Source organism: Macrobrachium nipponense, chromosome 26, assembly GCF_015104395.2.
Source record: "Macrobrachium nipponense isolate FS-2020 chromosome 26, ASM1510439v2, whole genome shotgun sequence".
NCBI classification, from domain to species: domain Eukaryota; kingdom Metazoa; phylum Arthropoda; class Malacostraca; order Decapoda; family Palaemonidae; genus Macrobrachium; species Macrobrachium nipponense.
Window position 1 is genome coordinate 17,706,808 of NC_087215.1, and position 26,917 is coordinate 17,733,724.

General features: G+C 37.5%; 1 pseudogene; it reads left to right on the forward strand.

Moving 5' to 3' along the window:
* The window catches only part of LOC135200003 (CTP synthase 1-like), a 155,460-nt pseudogene that overhangs the window by 119,239 nt on the left and 9,304 nt on the right, over positions 1-26,917 (forward strand).

The window sequence follows — 26,917 nt, forward strand, 5'->3', positions numbered from 1 at the left end:
TGACTTGACAGAGATGAATATGATAATGCTCTTTGCACATTGGAACCACTAAATGTCGGAAGCCTCCTGGGATCTTCATCATTTATGTAAAAGTGCTGAATAGAAATCTTAATTTAAGCCATCATCAGAGGATGTGTTTTTGAGCCACATGCCATAAACTCTATGGTTTAACAGGGAACTCCCAAATTTACACCAGCAGTGCATTTGAAAAGTAGTAGTACATGCTACTTACTTTTCATAATGCCAACATCCATAATCTTTGAGGTTCCAAAGTGTCACAATGCTTAGTGCTAAAGGCCATTGATTCCCTTTATTATGAAAGTAGGATTGTATGGAAGTGTTATTGATGCTAGTGTCCATAAGTTTAAAAGAAGTTTTAATACTACTTAAAGTACTGTTTTCTGAGCCTTTAAATATGTTTATTCATTATCCATCTGTATGTTGATTTTATCTTCTGTTTAATCCATTGATATTTCTGAATAGCCCGTATGACCCAGTCCCTGTGTGTATTGACTGTAGGATAACATTAACAGTTATAAAGAGTCTTCTATATCTTACTGTTTTCTCTTCAGGTTGTAGGGGATCCAAGAAAACTAACCGGATGGAATGTAAAAAAACAAAGTGTAGGATTCTTAGTTTACTTGTTTACTTTTAAATATGTTTCATGTAGAGGCATCTAGTCTTGATGCATGTGAAGATTTCCTTCATAGCGTTCCTTGGGGAGCAGCACCTGTAGATGGTGCAAGAGGTTCTTCGCAATGTCCCCAGCTGTGTTGAATTTTTAATCTTGTCCTCTCTGCTTAGTTGTTCAACCTGTTCAACTTTATGTTGCTCCAGTTTTCACTTGTAAATCTAGAAAAATGAATTGATGGCCTTGTTATTTTAATTTGCAGTATCCAAATAAACTAATTGTGGTCACAGAGAAATGCTGTTTAAGTTAAGGTTACACTGGTATCAGTACATATTACAAGTACAGTATTACAGAGGTGATTTTGGTGTTCTCCTCAAATAGATTGATTGGTAGTATGTCTGCTTCTCAAATTTTGATTAGCTGGTGTTAGTATGCTTTTAACATAGCTCCAGCTCAAAGCTTACAGTCTAGCAATATGTCTTAATTTCCAGGAGGCTGTATCGTTGGTATATCTGTGTTGTGGGATGATGATCCCGGTATGATTGAAGTAGACTTGTTTAACTACTGGGTAGGTGGGCTAAGAGAACAGGTTTAGTGCCAGCAATGCATTTTTTGTTGTCAAAGTTGGTGCCATATGGTTTTGAAGCTTTCCCATGAAAGTATTTATTGGTGGGATATTATTTTTAAATGCACAAAGGTGACTGACAATGTCATATTCCTCTGAATAATTGTTAAAGGTTGTAAGATAGATGCGTGGTGGGATGGTTGATGGTCAGCTTTTGGGCATCCCTCAATTGGCCATTTATAAATAGTATAAATGACATTCCATCTCTTGAGAGAGCATCTGTTAGAGGTGCTGGTTTGTTCTTCAGCAAGAGCTATGAAGGCCTCTGCATTTTTTTATAATTAAATCATTGTAAACTGCTAATTTCCAAGTTTGACAGTATTTCATTAGTATCTTATTAAGATTTCTGCTATCTTGTTACCATGGTGTTATTGGTATCTAAGTCATTTAGCAGAAGTGAAGACAGTGCTTTGCATTATGATATAATTTGTATTTGTTGTACCACAAACCTGTCACTGGTATATAACATACAAACTCGTTGCACATTCTTGCCTTTTATAAATGATTCATATGTATGAACAAAATTAGCTTTGTTATATATAAAATTATTTTTTGATATTTTATCTTTCCAAAGTTACCATCTTAAAAACATAGTCTCAGGGAACATATTGCCATAATTTTTGTGTGCCCTGGTATGGAAGTGAAACCATAGTTAATATTAAATTCATAGCTTCCCCAAAGGGAGATGTACAGGTCCAGCTGTTCATTTGCAAGGGGAAGCATATGCCAGGGAAAATACCTGCTAAATGTTTTATTTGGCCAGGAGAGTACTAGTATAGTTTCGAGAAAGTACCTATACCAGCAGGAAGGTGAATGAAACAAAATGTATGGGCATTGAGTCATTTCAGCACTGAGTTGGAGAGCTTGGATGCATGAACCAATACTGAGGCTTCCGATCTGCTTTCATATGAGTAGGGAGAAACTTCTTGCACTGTGCCTGCTCAAGCAGAGTTTAGTGAAAGCAACAGTCTCCAGTTTTCCTTCAAAACAGATACCCTCATAGTGGAGATGCTGTATGCTATTGATGTATTCAGTGTAAAGAAAAGTTTACAATGCTTCAGTTGGTAGAGTCATGGGCTCAATGACACTGGCAGCTGAAGAGGGTGAACACTAGTAATGGCTGCTAAAGTTTATACTATGCACTGACTTATCAGTAGGGTCATTTGATACTATTGCACCAAAGTTGCCTTCCAGTAGATGTGGAGGTGAGAACTTGACCCTCAAAAATAATGAAATGAAGAGAAGGGTTACAGTCAAAGACTAGCACTGCACAAATGAGGTACAATTGACGAGGCAAGGATCATGGTTAGGACCAGTATGATTAAAGCAACAAAGTCAGATTAGATACAAAGGTTGTGATTAAGGATGGAGGAGACAAAGGTCCTAATCAGTGATGACACAATTGAGGTTAGGAAATAGAGGCTGCAGTAAAGACAGTGTAACTTTAAGAGAAATTTCACAACCAAAGATAGAGGAAAAAAAGCAAGAATTTATGGTAAGGACAGATCTGGCCTGCAACTGGTCAAACATAGAGGAAAAAGGAAGCCATAGTCAGGACCAAAGTGACTGTGATAGGAGACTGTTCGTGACCTGGATCATTGCAACTGAGGAGGCCATCTTGACTGAGAAGGAGAGTTTCATTGGCGAGGGGCACGACATGACAGAGGGAAGGCTTCAGATGCTGTTTGATATCACCTACAAGGACTCTGATGATTCCCTAAAGCAGAAAGATACATAAGGTTGAGGACATACGCTGCCAAGCCTTGGATTTTATTTAGTAATCAGGAAAAATGTAAAATATTAAGGCTCAAGTGTTCCAATACTTAGGTTATACTATACTATATACCAAGGAGAGCATGATAGTCACAGTCAAAAATAAGGCAACACACATTAGGCAATAGAAGAATGAATGATGGTCGTGTGGTATGTAGGAGTATGATAACTGAAGATGTCAACACAGGTGACATTGCAACAACAATCCACAGACTAATGAAGAGAAGTCCCTATTCTCCTCTTAATAGTTGTAGTAGATAATCAGTTAATATGAGAACCAGGAAAGGACTTTTATTAGTAGCATAAACCTTAGAGATCAGCTTTTCAGCAGCCTTACAAGAAAACTGGAAAATTAGGCATTGGCATATTTCTGTATCGTATTCTGCACTTACTTTTCCTTTTGGTACAGATATAGCTGTAAAAAAATTATCTTAATCTGGCAAAATGCTTAATAAAATCAAGGTGATGATGATGATGACCATCATTTATGATTTGTGTTTATAAGCTTAATAAATTGTTTGTGCTCATTTGTCTTGTGCATTTGGTTTTCATCCTTACCTTTCTTCATGATCTGGTTATTGGTCGCTATCCTGGTACTTCCCTACTAATACTTTTTGATGATTTGATCCTTTGTCATTGCCATCAATATCAGCTTCATGATCATGTCACTAGGGTAGCAGAAATGTTCTGCATACCCCTGACTCTACGCAACACCATTAGCTGCCCTTCTGCATTTTGATGTAAAAAGTAACTTCCTCCTTTTTTGTTTTGCTTGTGCCCCATCTGTTATGTTTGATACATAACATTGCATTTTTTCCCTACATCTTTTCTACAGCATCAATATGTGATGGAACATTTTTATGTACCATATTCTGGCTATCTGTCACTTCTCATCCTTACTGCAGCTCTTCTGTTTCAGTTATTTTTACTCCTGTGTCATTTACAGAAAAATAAATTTGTTACCATTTGTTGTGTTTCATGTTCCTTTTATTAACTTTAATGTACCATTATTTTTTAGATTAACTTTAATGTACCATTATTTTTAGATTGGGAACTGCGGTTCATTGAAGAAAGAAGAATAAAGCAACAGTATGTAGATTGATTGTTTGGAAGTAGTTAATTCTTAATGTGAAGGATATTTGGTTAATAGCTTTGAAGATTTTGGAATAATTCCTTAGAAGTAACCGAATTGGTTGGAAAAATGATTTCATCAGTGAAAAAACATCATTGTAAGTGGAACTTTGCATACTTTTTCTTGTGTATGTGGAACTTTGCATACTTTTTCTTGTGTATGTAGAACTTTGCATATTTTCTCTTGTGTATGTGGAACTTTTCATGCTTTTTCTTGCCATGATATAGCATTTACATATATAAAAGGGGAAAGTGTCCATAGATTTAATTTAGACTGAATATTTTTAAAGTATCATTTTAGAGAAACATAACGTTTTAGTGATTAATAAGTTTGTCATGATAATTTTCATTGCTGTAAAAACATACTGCATTTCTAGTCTTTAGCAATGGTTTTAGAGAGAGTAAGCATTTGTACTTTGTGGAACATGACACCTGTGACTTGCAATTCGCTGAATAAAAATGTATTCCATTTGACTGACACAGAAAATTGAAAGTCTCCAAAGATAAAGAAAATTATGGGCAACTTTAGTTATAATTGAGCATTCTTAGAGATGGCTTTTATGATTATTAAAAGAAACCAGATTCCTCCGAAAGTCTTGCTCATTGTATCAAGTTACGTACGTATGTAAATACAAATAGTGTACCTGTTTTTCTCATTACAGCCAAAGTAAGACTAAGAACTTTAATACAAACTTTCACATACACTGATCAAAAATGGTAAAGTTAGGTAGGCAAAATACTTGTGTATGTTCAATTGGACTTACTGTACATTAACCCTTCATTCAAGGTAAGGGACTGTTTAGTAAAAAGAGGCAAAATGCTTTTGCAATGGATTTCAACACATCTTGCACTTAGACAATTTCTTAAGTGTGATTCTTTTGAAGAACTATATATCATAAAACTTCTGATGGACCTAAGAGACATTTCCATTATTGCCAGATGGACCCTTGTACATTATTTTTCCAGTTCAATGGAGAAAAATGTTTGCAAGTACAACAGAATATGATTTTTGTTGGAAGACTTATCAAAAGTAACAAACTCTCCTCACTTGTTTAGATTTTGACCTATATGTAAGAAAGTGGATTTTTCAAGTTGGGACTCTTCTGTCTTATGGATGTCAATCTTTGTGGTAAAGGCATCCTCTGTAACCACAATTGCCTTCCTACGTTTCCACACATTGTTTTTGAAACTGATAAAAAAATGATGACATCTACACTACAGTATCCACTCCAGCAGATGCATTGCAGACCTTTGGCACAAAAATGTACCACCAAGAATGTCTTACACTGATGGATTAATCTTCAAAGACAGGCAAACACGTCACAAAATCCAGCTGGTCCAGTTTATTAAAAAAAAAAAACTTCTTGCAAAGTTTGCAGTACCACCATTATGAGCTATGAGCAATACAGTAGCCCATATTCTTCAACTTAACTGGTATAAAAGGCGTACCAAAAATCATACTTTCAGACATCAAGGCTTTCCTTCAACTCCCCTTGAAGACAGACCCCAAAAACTTTCACTGTATGAGTTGCAGTCATTCACAAATGACCAACCATCCTCAAGGTGTGTTTTAGCAATTGCAACGTCTGGTGAATGATCTGTTCTTAAGTTAGGTGTTTTTCATTCAGCTCTAGGGACTTGATAGTAACTGGTGGTTACCTCGTGCTGTCTGGATATTTGTTCTGTGCTACTTATCAGTTTCACAAAAGATTTCCTGCTGTTAAGTAGAAGGTATAGCATCTACTGTAGTAGTGCAATAGTTAAAACTAAACACGTTAACAATGACCATTATTACATTTCAAGTACAGTGAAAGATTTTACTACTAGTACATTCATTCATAAATAGTAGTGCTAAAATGGTCAAACCTATAAGTACATGTTACTTACAGAAAGGATTTGATATTCAGTCCTTAAGGTAACTATTATTTACTGTATAATTTTCCACTTAACCCAATCCAGTGTCATTCACAAGTAAAATATTCCTTGTAGTAGGTTAGTGCCGACAGTGCACCTTGTGCTGTGCACTATAGGCATTACATAAGGTTCTTTGCAACGTTCCTTCGGCCCTTAGCTACAGCCCCCTTTCGTTCGATTTACTGTACCTCCTTCATATTCTCATTCTTCCACATTACTTTCCACCCTCTCTTAACTACAGATTCATAGTGCAACTTCCTAACTTTAACTGCCAATTCAAGTAAAATATTTCAAAATATGGGTTAAATAACTATGCATTTGCTGTTGTTTGTTATTAGGTTCAACGCCATATTCATACTGTACAGAAGTATTTCTTTCAGCTCGTTAGAAGAAGATAAAACTTAGATGAGTGGTACTTTGGAGTAATGGCTTTGGAAACAGGAGCCGACTCTTCACTTGGGCAGAAGATATTGAAAACGTGGTAATGTACTTCTAAAAATTGTGGTATGTAATTGCAGGGTTATTATTATCATTATCCTCCCGTTGGGGTAGTGCTGTCAGTGCACCACACCCAATGCGCTGTAGGGTAGAAACTGTATTATGTCGTCTAAGAATTGGCCATACTCGATTGACCCACCGATTCCTGTTGGAGGGGGTACCTGCACCAGTCTGTATGCAGTGTGACTCTCCTCTTACTGTGGAGCACATTATATGCCATTGCCATAAGTATTCTGCGGCACGACAGAGGACATGGGGTCAGTGGGCAGGGATATAGTAGAACTGCTTGGTCCGGATGTAGCTATTAATAGAATTGTTGGATTCCTTAGAGACATTAACCTTTTAATGAAATTTAATATTGACCGCCGGTACGTTGCAAAGTGTAGTGTATACACTAAAGTTGTTTATATAAGCATACTTATAAGAATGAGTATGTGTATGGTATATGTATGTATATGTTTTTTACTCTTGTTTGCACTCATGAAATGCAGTTATAATTTTTATGACGGATATCCGTTTTTATCATAATCTTAAAATCGCCTGTATTTATTTTAGTTTATAAAATCATCAACATAAATATTCATGTCAAACCAGTTTCATCATAGCGCTGAATAATCCCTATGGATTCCAGTGCTTGGCTTCAAGCCTAAATTTCTATTCCATTCCATTATTAGTTGAGGTTCTTTGCAGAGTTCCTTTGACCTATAACTGCAACCCTTTTCATTTCTTTTATCGTACCTCCATTCATATTATCTTTCTTCCATCTTAATTTCCACCCTCTTAATAATTGATTCATAGAGCAACTGTGAGGTTCTTCTCCCATTACGCCCTTCAAACATTACTGTTTGTTTCCCTTTCAGTGCTGAATGACTTCATAGGTCCCAGTCCTTGGCCTGTGGCCAAATTCTATATTATTATTATAATATGGATCAAGACTTAGATTGCATCATATCTATGTAAAATTCAATAGAATTGGTAAATGCCCTTTATATCTATGATAATGACTATATTTCGTAACAAGACAGAGAAAAGAACCTACTGTATAAAAACATAACGTTACAAATTAATGAAGATTAATGATCATGTAACACAAATAAATAAACTGCTGTAGAGAAAATACGTAATGAGAGAAAATTATTATATAATAATGATACTAATAAACGATAATGTCATCGGTGGTAAAAATCCGTATTTTAACATTGAATCTCCGTGCCTCTGATACTGTTGATTAAAACTAGAATAGTGGAAACAATAATTCTTTTATAATTTGTTGTATTCGATGAACATATCAAGGTAGCCAAAGAAAAGTAATGAGCGACAACTATATGAAAGTTTATGGTGATTCCCAGTCATTCCATTTCTCTGCCATACATTTGCCTTTGCAATTTTCCCATTGCTTGTCATTTGTTGCCTTGCACAGAGAAACCATTTTACATATTCTTGGAAGCTGTGCAATTTCATAGAAGGCTAATCTCTTCGCAGTAAAATCGCCGGGAATTACCGGAGTAGGAAAGAAAGTACTGCATCATGTTTTGGGACGTCACTGCACGCTAGGCGCCAGAGCCACGATAATTGCTTTCAAATTAATCTACCGTTGAAACTGCAAATTTTATACGCTTACCTAACTTCATAACGGTATACAATTATATCCAGGAACGGAATTTATACCATTTTAAAGGATATGCAGTCAAAATGAATTATGGGGCTTTGCAACCATCTTCTGGGGAAATACAGGGTATAGCCTACGATATTCCGTGAGTTTAATTAAGGATTTCATGGTAACGGGCGAGACGTAACTACTCAGAACTAGGCCATATAAGAGAAGGAAAACAAGTATTAACTGGTGTCGGAGATGCTCGTGTTTTCTTTTCCTCAAGGTTGCTGCTACTTTTGAAGCTGATTCTTGCATGTAAGGAAAAATTGTTAAGCTATGAATACGCAATGAACAATATGTTTACTTTTTGATGGCTAACAAGTTGTGTGCTAGCTACTTATTTTGGGGATGGCGCCTGTTAGAAAACTTCCACATTAGTCGACTCAATACGGCAACTAAGGAGGTTTATGAGCAGTGCGATGGACCCTAATACCTCTTATCTTAAATGCAACCAATCGTCTCCATGATTATAGCCTCGACCCTTCCTTCCAAAATCTCTGCCACTATCTACATTACCATTCATTGTTTCATTTTCCTGGTTTCCTTAATCCTTATAATCTTCCATTTACTCACGTTCACCATTAACTTTCCCCTTTTACTAACGCTAACAAACTCTCAGTAGTTTCTACTGTGTCTCTTAATGATCCCAATGAACACCCTAACATCTTGCAAAATATTGGCTGCTCTATGAGCAAGCTCGTGCTCAAGTACCAGCCATTCCACACTCCAGTGATGACCTACAGTTTATCATCTCTAAACTTCTTGCAAAACTGTTTACAACGATTAATAGCTAAGGATACTTCACACACACACATACACACACACACACGTACGTACGTACGTAGGTACTTTCGATTCATTGCGTTTCAGACTGGTTTTACTTAACGAAGTAAATGGACCTTTTAGAGAAAAAAAGTGTATTTCTTAAGATTTATGTAAACGGTGTCATGTTGGCAACAGTTAGACATCTTCAGATAAGTCGAGAGGGAGATGATGAATGACGTTTCGCCAGATTTCAGTGGTTATAATAACGCGTCAGTAAATGAACAATTTATTTCCATTTTTTAAAGCGCGCCTTTTACAATATCACGGTTAAAACAATTTTAAATAAGACTGAATATAGAACTCAGGTGATGTACGTATTTCATAACTGTAGCATTTTTAAAACTGATGCGAAAGTCAAGTATTACCTTATGTTCGACTTGCGTCATCATCCCGCAGTTACCTAAAAATAACAAGCCAACCGACTTAAACTGGCTTCCCATGTAAGCCCTTCATTTGAAGACCAATCTCGAAAGTTCATCCTCTTTTACATAATTATTTTTAAAACTGATTTTTTGTTTGAATTATAATCCGAGGTTGTAGGCCATAAAATTCAGTAGCATCATCCACAATGAACCCAACTTTCAGGTGTTTTGACGTTTTTACAACAGAGGCTGTCCATCTTGCGTATATGGCGAAGCCTTACAATGTTCCCCTTCGTATTAGGCTATGCGTCATGTAGCATCCCTTGTGTAATGCAATATCTACAGTAAGTATGGTCCAGCGTAACTCCGGTGCGTCGAAGATACGCTGGTTAACCGAATCAAAGCAGTTCAATGAATATGCAGAAGGAAATAAAATTATTTGCATGCAGACTAGACGTCTAATTGAGGATAATGTTAAATATTTTGGCTCCCTTTAGCTTTTGGGACAAAACACTTGTCACACGGAGAAGTCTGGTCAAACAAATGATAGCTACGTGTTTTAGTTACGGGAAATGTCTTTTAAAACGGTAGTGCAGAACACTAATATTTCAAATTCTTCGTCGATCAATGTTAAGGGCATTCGTAAATGTATGGCATCAATACTACTAGGTGAATGCGAAACTAAACCGAAAACATCATTTTAAATTTGATCATAAGATAAAATGACTTTTCCTCTTCTCATTTCATTTGTGAAATAAGGAAAAATACAGAAGTTATATTCGTGTCTTTGTGTCAGCTAGATATAGTATGCTTAAAGAAAAATTATATTGTTAAAGATTAAGCCGTCTGACAACCCTCACTTCGTAAAATAGGTGACCGAGATATGAAACGGAAATGTGGGCTCTCATCAGCAACATAGTACACTCTAAGTAGTACTACAGCGTTGCTTATCATTGCCTTAGTTCACATAAATCAACGAATTAGTAACTAACAAACGGAAATATTTATTTATCAAGCAAACCAAAGCCTCAACGATGCACTGCTGTAATAAATTTATAGTACGATCTAATAACAAAGTAAAACAGGAAATAAGCAAGGTTCGTTGCATACACTTTCTGACATTAGAAAGTCCGTCAAGGTAAGAATTAGAGGCCAAACAACGTAAACACGCTTATGTAATCTTCTGTTGTCTGTCAAAGGAGAGACGATTGCCATATGGAATTTGTTTGATACGTCTCTAAGTTAAGAGTAATGCCGTAATGTAACACAGGATGAAGTGAAGTAAAGTTCTTGACAGACCAAACTCATTCATCTGTCTATTTAGACAGAACCTTTGTGGTCTACAATGATACTGCACCGGACAGAGAAATCGAAAATAACTGGAAAAATCGAGTGATATCAGTATGGAATTAGCAAAGAAATGTATGCAGGTGCACGTATATCTTTGGGTGTATATGCATTGTACTGCATATTTGAGCGCTGAAACGTTATTTTGTACTAACCTTTAAAAATTTGGCAGACAGTATTGTTCGTAAATTTTATATATATATATATATATATATATATATATATTATATATATAATATATATATAGTGTATGTATGTATATATATTATTATATATAGATATATATATATCTATAAGTATAGTATATATATATATATCTATATATATAAGCTAGTTACAACTCAAAGAGCTATGGAAAGAATAATGATGGGAATAACACTAAGAGACAGAAAAAGAGTGACGTGGATACGAGAACAAATTATAGTAGAGGATATTCTCACAATAAAAAAAGAAATGGACGTAGGCAGGACATATTAATGAGAATGTCATATAATAGGATGGACAAAAAGAATAACGGAATGTGTCCTTAGAGATTGCAAACGAAACAGGGGAAGGAAGAGAAGACGATGGATTGACGAGTTAAGAAAATTTGCGGCAATAGACTGGCATAGAAAGACCATAAACAGAAGGGAGTGGAAGGACATGTTTCCATATTGTCCTGCAGTGGACTAGCAACGGCTGATGATGATGATTATATATATAATATAGTATCTATATATATATAATATATATATATATAATAACATATATATATATATATTATATATAAAGGTATAAGCCACGAAGGAAAAATAAACGATGGCGTTTTTGCAAGATCTTTCGACTGAATGAGTTTGTCTGCTGAGTAAAGGACGTTCAGTCGAAAGATCTTGCAGAAACTCCGTTGTATATTTTTCCTTCATGGCTTATACCTTTATATATGTATATATATTATATATATATATATATATATATATATATATATATACATAATATATAATACATATATATATATATATATATATATATATATATATATATATATATATATATGACTGGTAAAAATGTTCGGTTACAACAGAATTCCATCTAAATAAAAGGATCCCATAAAAACACCAAAATATAGAGAGAAAAATACTATATTTCAGAGACTGCTGTCTCTCTCTTCAGGTAGATGAATGAGAAAAGTTTACAGAAAAGGTGGTATTTATTCCAAGAGGTCCATCTACAGGTAAGCCAATTTAGGTCACCCCCGCTGATAATCTTCCTTTAATCCTCTTAAGCGTTAGTTGAATAAAAATCTTGTCGATCACATCTGAATCCATGCTCCTTTTTTGAGATGTTCATTACCTGCCTCCTTTCTTTTATTAAGGCCGATCCCATCATTTGACTCTTGTACCGGCAGTTGCTGCTAAATTATATGTGACAAATTCCAGTTTATTCTATAGTTATGTTCATTTATATGGTTGAAAATAGCTGAGCTCTGTTGTCAATACCTAACTGACCGTTTTGTGTTGGTTTAATCTCTGGTGAAGTGATTTTTCCTGTAAATCCGATGTAAAGATTGGTCACAGTCCTGGCTGGCATGGGATTTCATAAACCCATTGGTGTCCCTGGGGATGTCTTTTGTTGGACGTTAATCAGGGATTTGGCTAGGGTGTTTGGGTAAGTAAATGCAAAAGGGTTAGATTTTCCGAGGGTCTGAGTCACCGTCTTAATCGTGTCCAGGTGTGGAATTTTTATTTTATTGTTGGGTGTATCTCTGGTCTTGTCTTTGGGAGGTCGGTAGAAAATTATGTTTTGCTTTGTGAATTGCTTTCTCAATTATATTGGTTAGGATTAACTTTATTAAAAGACGAAAGTTGGTTACGAATTAGTTCAAATTCTTTTTCCAGGAAATCTGGGGAACCAATTCGTAAGACTCTTAAGAAGTGGTTGCCTGGCTACACCTATCTTGATAGCAATGTCGTGATAGCTAAAGTAGTGAATGTATGAAAGTGAGAACGTTGGTTTTCTGTATATGGTAAATTTGTATTCTGTCGTGTCTCTGATTATTAAAACATCAAGAAAAGGAATTTTGTTGTCTGTTTCCCATTCAACTTTAAATTTGATACTGGGCACTAATCCGTTTAATTTTGAAAGGAGTTCATTAAAATTGCCCCACCTATTATCCCAAAATGTTAGAATATCATCTACATATCTCATCCACAGTAGGTTTTTGGGTTTATTGCATTTATTACAGTAGATTTGCAAAACCAGTTATCTTGAGAGCCTTACGAATTGGTTCCCCAGATTTCCTGGAAAAAGAACTTGAACTAATTCGTAAGCAACTTTCGTCTTTAAAGTATCCTGACCATATAATTGAGAAAGCAATTCACAAAGCATACGTAATTTTCTACCAACCTCCTAAAGAAAAGACCAGAGATACACCCAACAATAAGATAAAAATTCCACACCTGACCCTCGGAAATCTAACCCTTTTGCATTTACTTGCCCAAACACCCTAGCAAATCCCTGATTAACGTCCAACAAAAGACATCCCCAGGGACACAGGAGTTTATGAAATCCCATGCCAGGACTGTGGACCAATTTTACATTGGATTTACAGGAAAATCACTTCACCAGAGATTAATTACAACACAAATGGTCAGTTAGGTATTGACAACAGAGCTCAGCTGTTTTCAACCATATAAATGAACATAACCATAGAATAAAACTGGAATTTTTGTCACATATAATTTATAGCAGCAACTGCCGGTACAAGAGTCAAATGATGGAATCGGCCTTAATAAAAGAGAGGCAGGTAATGAACATCTCAAAAGGAGCATGGGATTTAGATGTGATCGACAAGATTTTTTATTCAACTAACGCTTAAGAAGATTAAAGGAAGATTATCAGCGGGGGTGACCTAAATTGGCTTACCTGTAGATGGACCTCTTGGAATAAATACCACCTTTCTGTAAACTTTTCTCATTCATCTACCTGAAGAGAGAGACAGCAGTCTCTGAAATATAGTATTTTTTCTTTATATTTTGGTGTTTTTGATGGGCTCCTTTTATTATACATACATACATATACATATACATACATATATATATATATATATATATATATATATATTATATATATATATATATATATATATAATCATCATCATCATCAGAAGTTGCTAGTCCACTGCAGGACAATGTGGAACATGTCCTTCTACTCCCTTCTGTTAATGGTCTTTCTATGCCAGTCTATATACCGGCAGATTTTCTTAATCCGTCAATCTATCGTCTTCTCTTGTCTGCTGAGAAAGGTAAAGGACGTTTCAGTCAAAGATCTTGCGGAACTCCGTCGTATTTTTCCTTCGTGGCTTATACCTTTATATATATATTATATATATATATATATATATATATATTATTAATATATATATAGATATAATATTATTATATATTATATTGAAGAAGCCAGGTACTATGTCGTACCTCTAAGTAAATGGGGATACAATCCACAATGAAGTAAATTCCTCTTGTAGTTTAAAAAATATATAGTTCTTGTATAGGATTAGAGCTTTCGACCATCAACTGTGGTCTTGTTCACTAAAGTTCACTTTAGTGAACAAGACCACAGTTGATGGTCGAAAGCTCTAATCCTATACAAGAACTATATATTTTTTAAACTACAAGAGGAATTTACTTCATTGTGGATTGTATCCCCATATATATATATATATATATATATATATATATATATATATATATATATATATATATATATATATATATATATATATAGTGTATGAGTGTGTGCCTAAGAACAGCTTGGATGTTAATGCAAGTGAAACACGAAAGGCTAAATACTGTTGATGTAGTCTAAGGGCGCAAGAGAATAGCGTGTAAGAAATATGGAGATATTATGTAAATGAAAATATGGTTAAAATGTTTGCGTAAGTCAAAAGATGAATGAGACGATTTTGAGTGGAAAGAATTGATGACGATAGTGGTGAGAGGAGGCTAAAACACCGAAGTGTTGGGAGGAAGGATTATTCAAGGTGAAAATATCCAATAATCATATTTTATGAGAATTTGAATAATGAACACTGTTAAAAAATTATCTACCCCACACAGTATGAGAGCGTTCGACAAGTGATCTAATTTTCCTTTTAATGAGATGAGAGATTCTGAAATAATGCGCAGTGATTTCATTTTTCAAGTCACTAACTTACCTTTGTAGAAAAAACGCTGATGAATAAATAAATAACACTATTCTAGAGCACATAACGGTTGAATTAAAACAAGAACTGAAATCGTTAAAATTGTACTTTACGTCATCAAGTTCTAAATGGGGAGATTTGAGAAGTGGACGATTCCACTCCACTGGCACCACCACCTTAGGATAAGGACACTAACCTATGGGCAGTCCAGAATCCCATCAAGGGAAAGCCTCTCTTGTTATAGGCCTGCCTAAAAAGTACATGGCTGAGGATGCCTCGGATTATACCATCATTTTTCAAGGTAATGGTATAATGATAACAATAATAATCTTATCCGATGCCCAATCCTGCACCTGACAGTTATGTACAGAATAATTCGTCCTCCCAGGACTGAAAAATTTTACTGTCTTGATACACAGAACATGGTGTCTCAATCTAAGGTATTCTCAAGCAACAATATCCAAAGTATTACTTTATATCATAGTCATAGTATTTGATGTAGATTATCCCGGTCAGAAGGGTTACCAGCAGATGATTCATCCTGATTTTGCAGATGATACCTAAACGATGAACAATGCAGTTACTCTTGCAACTTTGTTTTTCTGCAGAGCCATCGTTTTGGGGGGAAAAGGTTACTTCAGCAAAAGTTATCCAGAAATTACCAGTGATGATAGAACTAAAGTAAGGCGCAAAAGCAAGACGAAAGAAAGAATGACAGGAATTACCAAGGACACTACCAATTTCCGAGATGAAAATCTAACTCCAGTTCGTGGAAGTTATCCCACCATGTTTTCTTCAGCACCGCGCGTCGACTGCGCTCAGTTTGACGAGAAATTGCAGTGCTACTCCTTCCAACCTCCAAAGAACGCTCTTCCAAGGATATAATTTATTTATAGTAAGTTGGATTTTGCATTTTGATCAACCGTAGCCGAGTTTTGTGGGAGTAACGTTCATATTTTATGTCAACTGTTGCAGAATATAGTCTTCTGGAAGGGAGGTTGAGTAGCCCCAGCTCATGTTCCATATTGTCAAAGTCGCATTGCATGGCGACCTGGTTCAGGAGGTCGCATTGCCCTTATGACCCATGGACCGCATTTTCATTCTCTCTACTTAAATAAACCCCATACTTCACGTGAGGTAACTCGAAATATCCCGTTGACAGCATTCTCATGAACTTTGCCTCCGTGTACCCTAGCTCAGAGCAGCTCCATTTTAGGTTAATGGGGCCATACTTGACCCCTCCCCTAATATTTTATTAATCTCGTTCATTCCAGGTATAGGTTGCAATACGATGTATTAGTGGCATTTCTTTTATAAAGTGCAAAAAAATGAGCCATAGTTTAACCTAGCTTAGTAATTTGTACGAGGCTAATGACTAAAAAATTTTCCATGCAAAAAGCATGCTGCTTTGTTACCCTCATAGGGGTTAAATACCGAATGAACCAAGTCGCAAATTAATGCCATAATTAACGATTTTACGAGAAGGTGGTCGGACTACGGTAAAGGTGATGCCAAGTGGCCATTCAGTATTTTATCACATCTGTTTTAAACATTATCCCCATTTTCTGTTAGGGTTTTATTTGTTGTTTAGCCTATATTGATATATTCCCATGGTGCCTGCTAGAATTTTCTTGGATATACTACTAGGTAATTGCACTACACTTGGGCTCGATAGTTCTGTATAGGTATATCATAAAGTTCATCAGTGTAATGTTCAATATCGCCTCCACTTAGATATTTAGAGGTTTTTCTCAAAGTAGCTAATTTCTCTAATTCATATTAGAGTTCCAAGGACAACGTATTGAAAAATGTGACTTTCTTAAATGAAGAAGATATCTTTTTCATTGTTTATTTGTAGCTAAATATTTTTTCTCTATATATTACAAAGCCCTGTCTACTAACTTATGTGTTCTGTTTTTAACAAATTACATTAATATTTATTTTTCTTTGTATAATTTTTTTTTGTCATTGTTATTGAAGCATCTGTATTCACTCACAAATTGTGCAAGTTACAGTGTGTTAAGTAGTCTGGTACAGATGTTCACTGTAATATGCAATTAACTTGAAGTCTGCCTCTAACTAGCGTGCAATTTTTGTAAACTTAATAAAAGATAATTTGTCTGCTGTGTTATTTAGTGTTTTATTTAGGTTTTTATTGAAGAAGACCACCGTTTACAGGCCTGATTTAATGTCATTTTTGTATGCTGGATGATTATCTTTTACTTAAACGCATCCAGAAATTTGTATTTTAAGACAGTCAGTCGAAAAATTAAAGAAATTACTACAATCACAGTAGTAATTACTCTATCAGTTTCATGTTCCCCTATTTTAACAACATGCAAAACACATGTCAGTTTCATTCTTTTTGCAAATGAAACTGACAAGTGTTATGCTTGTTGCTAATATGGAACATGAACTGATAGAGTAATTACTACTGTGGTTGTAGTAATTTCTTTAATTTTTAGACTGACTGTCTTAGAATACAGTATTTCTCAATAATTTCACATATGAAATGATGTTAACGCAAGTTTTCACAGTCACAGTCCCATAATCTGATCTGTTTTACAGGACTATTTTCTGCAATGAAGTACATCTTGGTTACTGGTGGTGTAATATCGGGTATAGGGAAAGGAGTCATTGCATCCAGTATTGGAACTATTCTGAAGCACTGTGGGCTACATGTCACTTCAATAAAAATTGACCCCTACATCAATATTGATGCTGGAACCTTTTCCCCTTATGAACATGGTAAGTTCATAGTTTTCTGCTGATGATTTGGTTTAATTTTCAGGTTATATTTGTTGAAGACAGACTTCAATGATGTATGTATGATATATTAAGAGTAACGTAAATTACTGTTATGCATTATTTTTCAGTTGGTAGATCAGTGTAAAATTGGAAGGGATAACACCAGAATTTAGCATTTTCAACTATTTAATGTTACATCTTTAACATAGTAATATGCTGTGATTGAAATTACGGCTTTTCCAAATCAAATGGCATTTGTCATAAAAAGCTATATATTTTTAGAGGTTTTGAAGGACATCTAACAGAAAATTGAATGCACAAAGGAGTGCCTGAAAATATTTCATAGAAAAATCAGTCTCTGTGGTTGTTGTTAATCTGAAAACCATTCCAGGAGAGGTTTTTGTCCTGGATGATGGAGGTGAAGTGGATCTCGACTTAGGCAATTATGAACGTTTTCTTGACGTCACTTTGCACCGTGATAACAATATAACAACTGGGAAGATCTATCAATCTGTTATCAATAAAGAAAGACGAGGAGACTACTTAGGGAAAAATGTTCAGGTAAGTGTTTGAGCCTTAGTCAGTTTGTGATTCACCCTACTTTTTCAGGATTGCATTATTTAAAAAAAAAAAAAAAAAAAAAAAAAATAAAGCGCCTCGGTGGCGTGGTTGGTTTGGTGTTTGCTTCTCACTTCAGTGGTCGTGGGTTCGATTCTCGGCCATTCCATTGAGGAGTGAGAGATGTGTATTTCTGGTGATAGAAGTTCACTTTCGACGTGGTTCGAAAGTCACATAAAGCCGTTGGTCCCGTTGTTGAATAACCACTGGTTCCATGCAATGTAAAAGCACCATACAAACAAACAAACAAACAAAGCATTATTAAAAAAACTCCTTGCATTGAAGTTAAAGAGGGTTATGTAAAAGGGAATGTGATGCATATAGCAGGTTAGTTTCTAATGTGACTACAGATTAGTGAATTATTTTGTCCTTATTTTATTGAACCGATATAGGGACTGGAAGGGTAAAGTGAACAGTTAGGATTCCAAATAGTATCCTACCTCTTTCCACTGAGTGGTTGCGTGGGTGCATTGAAAAGTGAACTGTTAGAAAATTACTTGTTCGTTGATAGGATATGTTTGTCGGTGCTACTAAGCTTTATTTAGGACTTTTCAGTTTTCAGATTAATGGTAAAGTTGAGAAGGGAATAGGTTTCGTAATGTTCTGGAAGAGTATTATCGGTACATATCAGTGTGCATCCTTGAGGTAAGGTGGAAAAGTCCAACATTGAAACAAATTTAAAGTACATACTTGGTTGATCAGTATTTAGACTAATTGGATCAAATTTCAGGATTAAAAGGGCTTGCCTGTTTCAGACATTAGAATGGAGAAAAAGTAAATAAAAAGATTGAAGTGAGAAAACCATAAGCAAAATTTATGCAGGAAGTTCTTGACCAGGTGGACTCTGCCTTTGAATTATGGACAGTAGGCATCCTGGGTCATTTCCTTTAAATTAATCTTTTAACTTCCATTTTCCCTCATCATCTTGAAAACCTGTCCTGGGCTAATGAGATTCATTATTCATATGCATCTTTAATAGAAAGTAAATGGTTTGCAGTACACAGTACAAACATGTAATCAACTCTGAACCATTGCATTGGGCTGAAAGACCAGTGGTTTTCAAAGGAATGAGCAGTTGGTTTTATTTACAGAAGAAAGAGTTGTAGAGGTCCAAATGGATGTTCAAGTTTAAAGGAGGCATATTTTAAGATTTGCTTCTTGTAAAAGGAAAACATTATTTATGAAGGGGAATAGATTGAATGTTTTGCCATTAAAGTAGTATTTGTACAGTTTGTGCTGTTCAAAGGTTTGGAAGGAAATTACTGGCCACAGTGTCTTGTTTGTTTTGATGGAAAATATATTGTAGCAAATTTTGTTGATATGAGGGAGTAAAATTAAATTTAGGATTAGGAAACTAAAATAGGGAAAATGATGAATTGGCCAAGACAACTGGGAAACATTAGAAAAATTAGAATACAAATAATATTTGGACCATGAGGCTGAAAAGAGACGGCACATTCAGCTAGTTACCGTGTGTGAGAAGCTAAATTAAGCCTCAGATCGGTGACTTTATTTTAAGGTTGTGGTCTAATACATATTCTAACTGCATGCATAACTTAAAAGCATTTCAGAAAATTATTTAGGTTTGTAATAAATAAATAATTTTGCCTAATTGGTAGAATTACATTTCCTACATTTGGCTACCAGTATGAAAACGATATGAAAAAGGTGGTTTGGCTCTTAGACAATCTGAAACATATTGATGTTTTTATTGTATTTTTTCCATGTAGGTTGTGCCCCATGTAACAGATGCCATACAAGAATGGGTTGAAACTGTAGCCCTACGGCCTGTTGACGGTGACCAAGCTGATCCTGAAGTTTGTATTATTGAAACTTGGTGGGACAATTGGTGACATAGAGGGTATGCCTTTTGTTGAGGCTTTTCGACAGTTTCAGTTTAGAGTAAAGGTTAGTAAATGTGCACATTATCTATATAGAGTATCTGTATTAATAGCTTTGGAATTTATTAAATTAATTGTTTTGTTTAAAGATGGTTGGAGTCTTCATAACTTAAGACAATTGAACTGTATAAATGCTTATTGTGAATATATTGAGTCGTGAATTACCTTTTTGTGTAACAAGTCTCCATCTTTGCAGAGGGAGAATATATGTGTGGTCCATGTCTCTCTAGTGCCACAACCTTCATCCACTGGAACACAAGACCAAACCTACTCAAGCTAGTGTAAGAGAAACTGAGAGGACTGGGTCTGGCCCAGATTTCATAGTCTGTCGCTCTGAAAAACCAATTGATGAAGCTGTGAAGCACAAGATATCTAACTTTTGTCATGTTGTCCCAGAACAGGTAATTGAAAACCACAAGCATGTAGTATAGGCCCTATAAAAGTCCATGTTAGAAAACAGACCTCATGTCTGATCCGTAAAAATTTTTCTTGGATCCCATGAATCTGTATGGAAATGCAGCAGTTTGCTGGTTTTATAGATCATAAAGGTGTACTGAATGACAAATTGTCATAGGTGTGGATGAGTTAAATATTTGTACAATGGCATTGTAGTAGGCCCCTGAATGATAAACTTTATTTTGTTCATGAAACTTACCTGTCAGATATATATAGCTGTATTTTCCGAATCCAACAGAAATTTAAACACTTACGACACACGCAGTGGGAGTCAGGTGGTTAGTACCCATTCCCGCCGCTGGGAGGCGGGTATCAGGAATCATTCCCATTTTCTATTCATAATTTTTCTGTCGCCGGTGCTGAAAACACCTGTTTTCAGTACCTCCGTCTTAGGATTTTGGAAACTTCATTGCCGCTAAGTATCCTAATTGTCTTTTGATTTATTTACTTGGATTGTGGCTAGGCATACGCTATCTTAAATTGATTTGAATTTGATTCATTTTTGCATAAAATATCTGAATCTAGTTAGGCTAGTTTCAGACGGGGTTGTCTGCAAAGATAGGGTGTGTGCACTGAAAGCTTCGGTAGATTCGCACTTGGTATGTACGAGGGGTATGGGTCTTGCTTCTTTGTTGAGATTTGTCATGTAAGGAGTGTGAGTTTGTTTCTATTCCGTATGTACGCAATTAATCAGTAAACATGTCTAATTCCGTAAGGAAGACGTATGATTCGTATGTACGCAATTAATCAGTAAACAAAAGTCAGGTAGTGAACCTGCTAACCTTCCTGTAGACTTTATTTTGCAATAACCCTGTAGTATGGCCTACGGCTATGTATATGTCTACGAGAGGTGCTCGCTCTCCTTCATTGCTGTGAAGTGCTACTTCTGTAATTGTTACTCCTAACCCTGCAGTGTTGCCTTCGGGCCCTAAGCAGTGTCTGTAGAGAAATTGCCCTTTCTCTGATACTCCTTCGATTCGTAACTTAGAATCGAAAGTGCTTGCTTTAGAGAGTAAAAGTGAAGTGCAGAAGTGCAGTAATACCCCTTGTGTAGTGGAGGGTGCGTCAGATCGGCCTCGTTCGCCTCTAGGCCGGGACCTCTGCTTGACTCCCAGAACCAGGGAGAGAGCATGTCGAAAGCCGAAGGAGGGTTACGAGGAACCCCCACCGATCTGGCGTGCCTTCGGCAGTTTCTGATGAAAATCCCCAGACTGCCTAAGTGCGTGCACGTGCACGAATCCTGAAGGATTGCTTCTCGTCCTCCGAAGCGTCCTCCCCGCGCAGGGTTGGAGCTTTCGGATGGACTCGCGCCCTCTAAATAGAAGCTTTATAGAAGAGGACGCTTCACTCCTCTCTCTCTCTCTCTCGTTATGCGTTTCAGTGAGAAGTAAGAAGGCGAACGTCGCCTGAACTCGTGTCCGTCTTTCCACCGAGAAATACGTAAAAGAAGTCATAGTAGCAGTAAGCTTTTGAGAGCGGACGCCCAAGCCAGGGGCGCGCGGGTGCACGCCAAGCGCGCGCCAGTGGACGCCGAGCGTGCGCGCCAGTGGACGCCGAGCGCGCTCCAGTGGACGCCGAGCGCGCTCCAGTGGACGCCGAGCGCGCTCCAGTGGACGCCGAGCGCGCTCCAGTGGACGCCGAGCGTGCACCAGCGCACGCCAGGTGTGTCGCCTGGCTGAACGTTTCTGTTGAACTCTTCAAGCTCTTGTTTCAGATTTGGGCTTAAAGAATTTTTACCTCTACCTTCGATGATACCATTCTACCTCACCTGCAAAGAATGTGAAGTAGGCAGTGCTTCGGAGGAAGCTTAAAGTGAACAGACAACTTCTTCTTCGAAACCCAGCAAGACATCGGGTTTCGTGAATTCAAGAGGTCTCTGTCAATTAATATTGCTTTTCGCATAGGTGGATGGAGTTAAGGAAAGCTCAAGGGAAGTTCTCGTTTGCTCTACCGCAAGCTTTGCCATTCTGCCAATAAATTTAAGTTGCCACTACCGCAGTCAAGACTTTGCGATAAGGCAGTTACGGGTTATAAAGGCTCGATGTCCTGCACGTCAGGACTCTCGGCAACGTTCAGTAGGATTCTTGCAAAGGCCCTCATCAAAAGTACGCTCTTCAGGAAAGCGCAAGACAGGACTGCCTTTGCCATACTGCCAATAAATTTTAAGCTTTAGCAGGCATTAGTTGTGATATGGGAGAGGAAGCTGGTTGGAGAGTTTCTTCCTCTTCCCAGGATAATTTTGCCAGCTTTTTAGCCCATCTGAAAGGGCTTTTCAGATGATAGATTTTGTTAGTTCCTAGTCGGGACTACGCTGCCGAATTGAACATAGTCCGTTCTACCTGACGTAAGCCCAGTCTCTTAACAGGATTCTTGCCCCTTCCTCGTTTGAGACGGGCAATCGGAAAATAAAATGCTCGAACTTCCTGGATTACTGTTTTGTCAATTCAGTGACTTTCCCCCATTGACAATATACTATCGTTTTGTCAAGTAAGTGGGTATCCCCTCATTGACAAAATATCTCTTTGTCCCGTAAATGGGTTAGTTCTCATTGACAAACATCTCATTAACTTGATATTGCGTAAGCGAATAAGCTCTTATTGACAAGATTCGGAAGAGCTCTCATTCGTCATTTGCAGACTCGTACAAGAAATAGACTTGTAGACTACGTCGATGAACCCTTATGTCCAATAACATAAGAAGCTTGAGCTGACTGCTTCGATTCTCCTAAGTTTTGTTCATGAAACTTGCCTGTCAGATATGTATGTAGCTGTATTTCCGAATTCAGCTATATATATGTTGCCAGTAAAGTATGAACAAACTTTGTGATATAATTTCATATTTTGCCTTGCGTTATTTTATTTCTGGTTGGTTCAAGGTCAATATAACGCTTGCTGTAGTTACCTCTTCGGATGGCAACCGAGAGGTCTATGGTCCATTTTAATGGACTTTAATAATCGTACTCCCTGCAGCCTTCCAGGAGTTTCCGATTTATCTTTTACCGTTGTATGGTAGTGTTCTGACGACACAAACGCATCTATATATTTAGCGTTTTCTGTTTTCGCTTAAATATACCAGCTTGAGAGTCTCTTTATGCTAAAAATAACGGACCTTTTTCTTCATAGAATAGGGTAGCTGGCAACCCAGGCATAAAGATTAAGTTTAGACGACGATGACGGACGATCGTAAGCTGCTGCTGTCACTGTCCTCTCCTCCAGTCCAAACGAGCCAGTACCAACTCGTTCGCTGTCATGCGCGGTAGGTTAAGTCTCTCTCTCCTGCGGGATTGACTGACTAACCGTATCTCTGTGCTGGCAGTTACGTCTCTCTCTCTCCTGCGGGATTGACTGACGAACTGTATCTCTGCCCTACAATCACGGACTTTAGCCTAAGATTGAGGGGATTTCTTACATGAATGCATAAACATTGCATTCGTTTGGCCTTAATATGTTCTACAGAGATATCTTACTCCTTTCGGTGCTCGTTACACACGGTATAGGACACGAGTCTACCACAACATTGCACTATTATATGCTCTTGCCAAAAAGCGCAGCCTTATTAGGGAAGTAAACATACTGTGAGGGGAATGGATGAGCTTGCTGGGACCATTTCCTTCCTAAAGAAGTTTGTTTTCCCTGAATAGACTGCAATTCAGACCTCTACAGTTTTTTTCCTACCGGGAAACTGAAATTTTATTAAAGATCTAGGAATGATTCTGAACATCTCTCGGTGCGTTAAGTATCTCTTAGGTGATAGAAAGAAGGTGCCGGACATCTGGAGAGGGTTTCAGATGTCCTGGATCATAATCTGAAAGAAGTGGAAGCAATTCAGTCGTCCCTCCAGTCCTCGAAACGAGTTTTTGGAACCATGGTCCATATCAACTCTGATCTTCCACAGCTCTCTCATATCTTAGGAAGTATCTTCTCTCGGTCCCGGTTCGGGTTTAAGAGAAAGAGCCTATTATAACAACAGGCGTAGAATGGAACGATCCTCTAGAGGTTCGTTACAGGATTGCAAAAAGTCCGTTCGAATCGTCTCGATCGAAGGCAGCAACTACTGACTTCCGAGTGGAATCTTTCTTTAGAAGTATGAGAGTTGTGGAGACTTTAGGGACGTCCTTTCATTCATCTCTTCGCTAGGTTGAGGACGAAGAGGCTTCTTCTTCTCTGCTCCCTTATTCTCGATCCGGGAGCGGTAACATTAAACGCCATCCTATGATATTGAACGGGGATGGATGTTTAGTCTCTTTTCCCCTTTTTCAATCGCTTAGGAAATGTAATAAGATGATTTATATCATCACAGGGAGCGACAATGACGCTAATCGCCCCATGTTGGCCTTCAAGACCCTAGATTCACCAGAGGTCACCGTCCTTCCAAGGACTTTTCGAAGAGAGTCGGTCTCCTTTAACACGAAAGGTACCTATAACCTCTCCGCTCTGAGTCTGACTACGTTCAGACTATCGAGATGTTGACAGCATAAGATTGCAGTCTTCCTTTTCCATTTGAAGAATGGGATAAGCTGGCAGTCACAACTATTAAAGAATACGCAAATATGTTGTTGACGGCCTTTGGGCTCAGAGATTTGCTTCTGTCAAACAACAAAGCCCTTCACGATCTTTGAGTTCTGTGAAATCTCGAAACTCGCCCTCACCATCTACTTTTTGTCTCACCTGTTTTCTCGGAGTCAGACACTCGTGCGAGATCAGGAGACATATAGTAGCCCTGAGTTTCTTGTTGACGAAGTCGGTTGCGTTTATACACCCCCGATGATCGTTTAACATGAGACCGGTTGGACTGTCAGGCATTCTTCCTTCGGGACTGAATCGCCTTTTTGCTCCTCGCTCCTTTCTCCTGGCACCAGAAGCTCGAGTCAGGAGTGGCTCAGGAGTTGATTCGCTAACGACGTTGGGTTGCGTTGATACACCCCCCAAGGTTTGCTTAGCTTGAATCGCCCAGGCAGTCCAGACACTCATCCTTCAGCGAAGAATAGTGCCTTATGGTCTTCAGGGTACAGCCTTGCTGTCCTTGATTCGTCTGACTGGTCAACTGGTCGGTCACCTGACGTTAGTACAGACGGACTGACTGTGCATGTCCAGATCGAAGCTTTCAATATGGAACTTAGACATAGTCTGAAGTTCTTGATGTCAAAGCATTCGAACATCTCCTACCTGTTAACTTCTTGCATGTGATCAGGAAGGCATTTTTCTAACCACCCTAGATACGACAAAGAGGGTTAGTGAGATTTTAAGCCATCGTCACAAGTTTTGGCTTTAGAGAACACAAGGCGGTGTGCTCTCTAAGCTTTTCGTTATGGCCTAAGAATGGAAACCCGTTTTGTCCTTGGGCCAGGAGCTTGGAAGCAAGGATGGCACAAGTTAGTGGGCAGGAGCCAGAGAGAGTCCTGTGCCCTGTCAGGTCTCTCAAGTTTTATCTACATAAAACTCAAGAAAGTCGAAGTCGTACGGACAATCTGCAGTTCCGAAAAGACCAGACTTGCCCATATCGAAGAACACCCTGGCTTTATTGTTAAGGAGGTCTTTCAAAAAAGCTCCTTCTTTGTGTTTGCACAAAGATTTGAAATCTTTTGATTTGAATGCTCACGAAGTGAGGGCGCGGCCTTGGAAGCATTTCAACAGAGCATGGCACTCAGCAACATCCTGAGTACCATGTTTTAGCGAAGCAACTCTGTGTTCAATTCACACACCCTGCGAGATGTGAAGATGGCATATGAGATCTGCTGCTCGCTAGGGCCATACGTGTCTGCAGACACAATCTTGGGGGCAAGAAGTACCACTCATCCTATCCTGTAGAAAATGGTTAGGAAGAGCTCTTAATTTAGTAGTTGAGTCGCCGACAACGGTGACTTCTTAACTCTTAAGCCTTAGTTAACACACCTTAACTTTGGCTAGGTGGGTCAGGTGGTGATATATATTTTTTATATATATATTTATTTTACTTCTTAGCCCTCATGGTATGGTCAATATGGTCTAGTCACATCGTGGTCTCGCCCCTGTTGACAGATCATCTGGAGTGCACCAGCTATATAGGTCTCTACCTCGCTGGCAACTCTAGTAGCACAAGCAGACTTACGCAGCAGTAACCACGAAGTCAGCTATGCTAACAGGTAAGAAATCAAGATATCAATTATCTGCATATATATGTTTCCTAAAATCTTCTATTCTGTCTACTCCCACCACCAAAGGTGGGATTCAGCTATATATATATCTGACAGGTAAGTTTCATGAACAAAATGATAT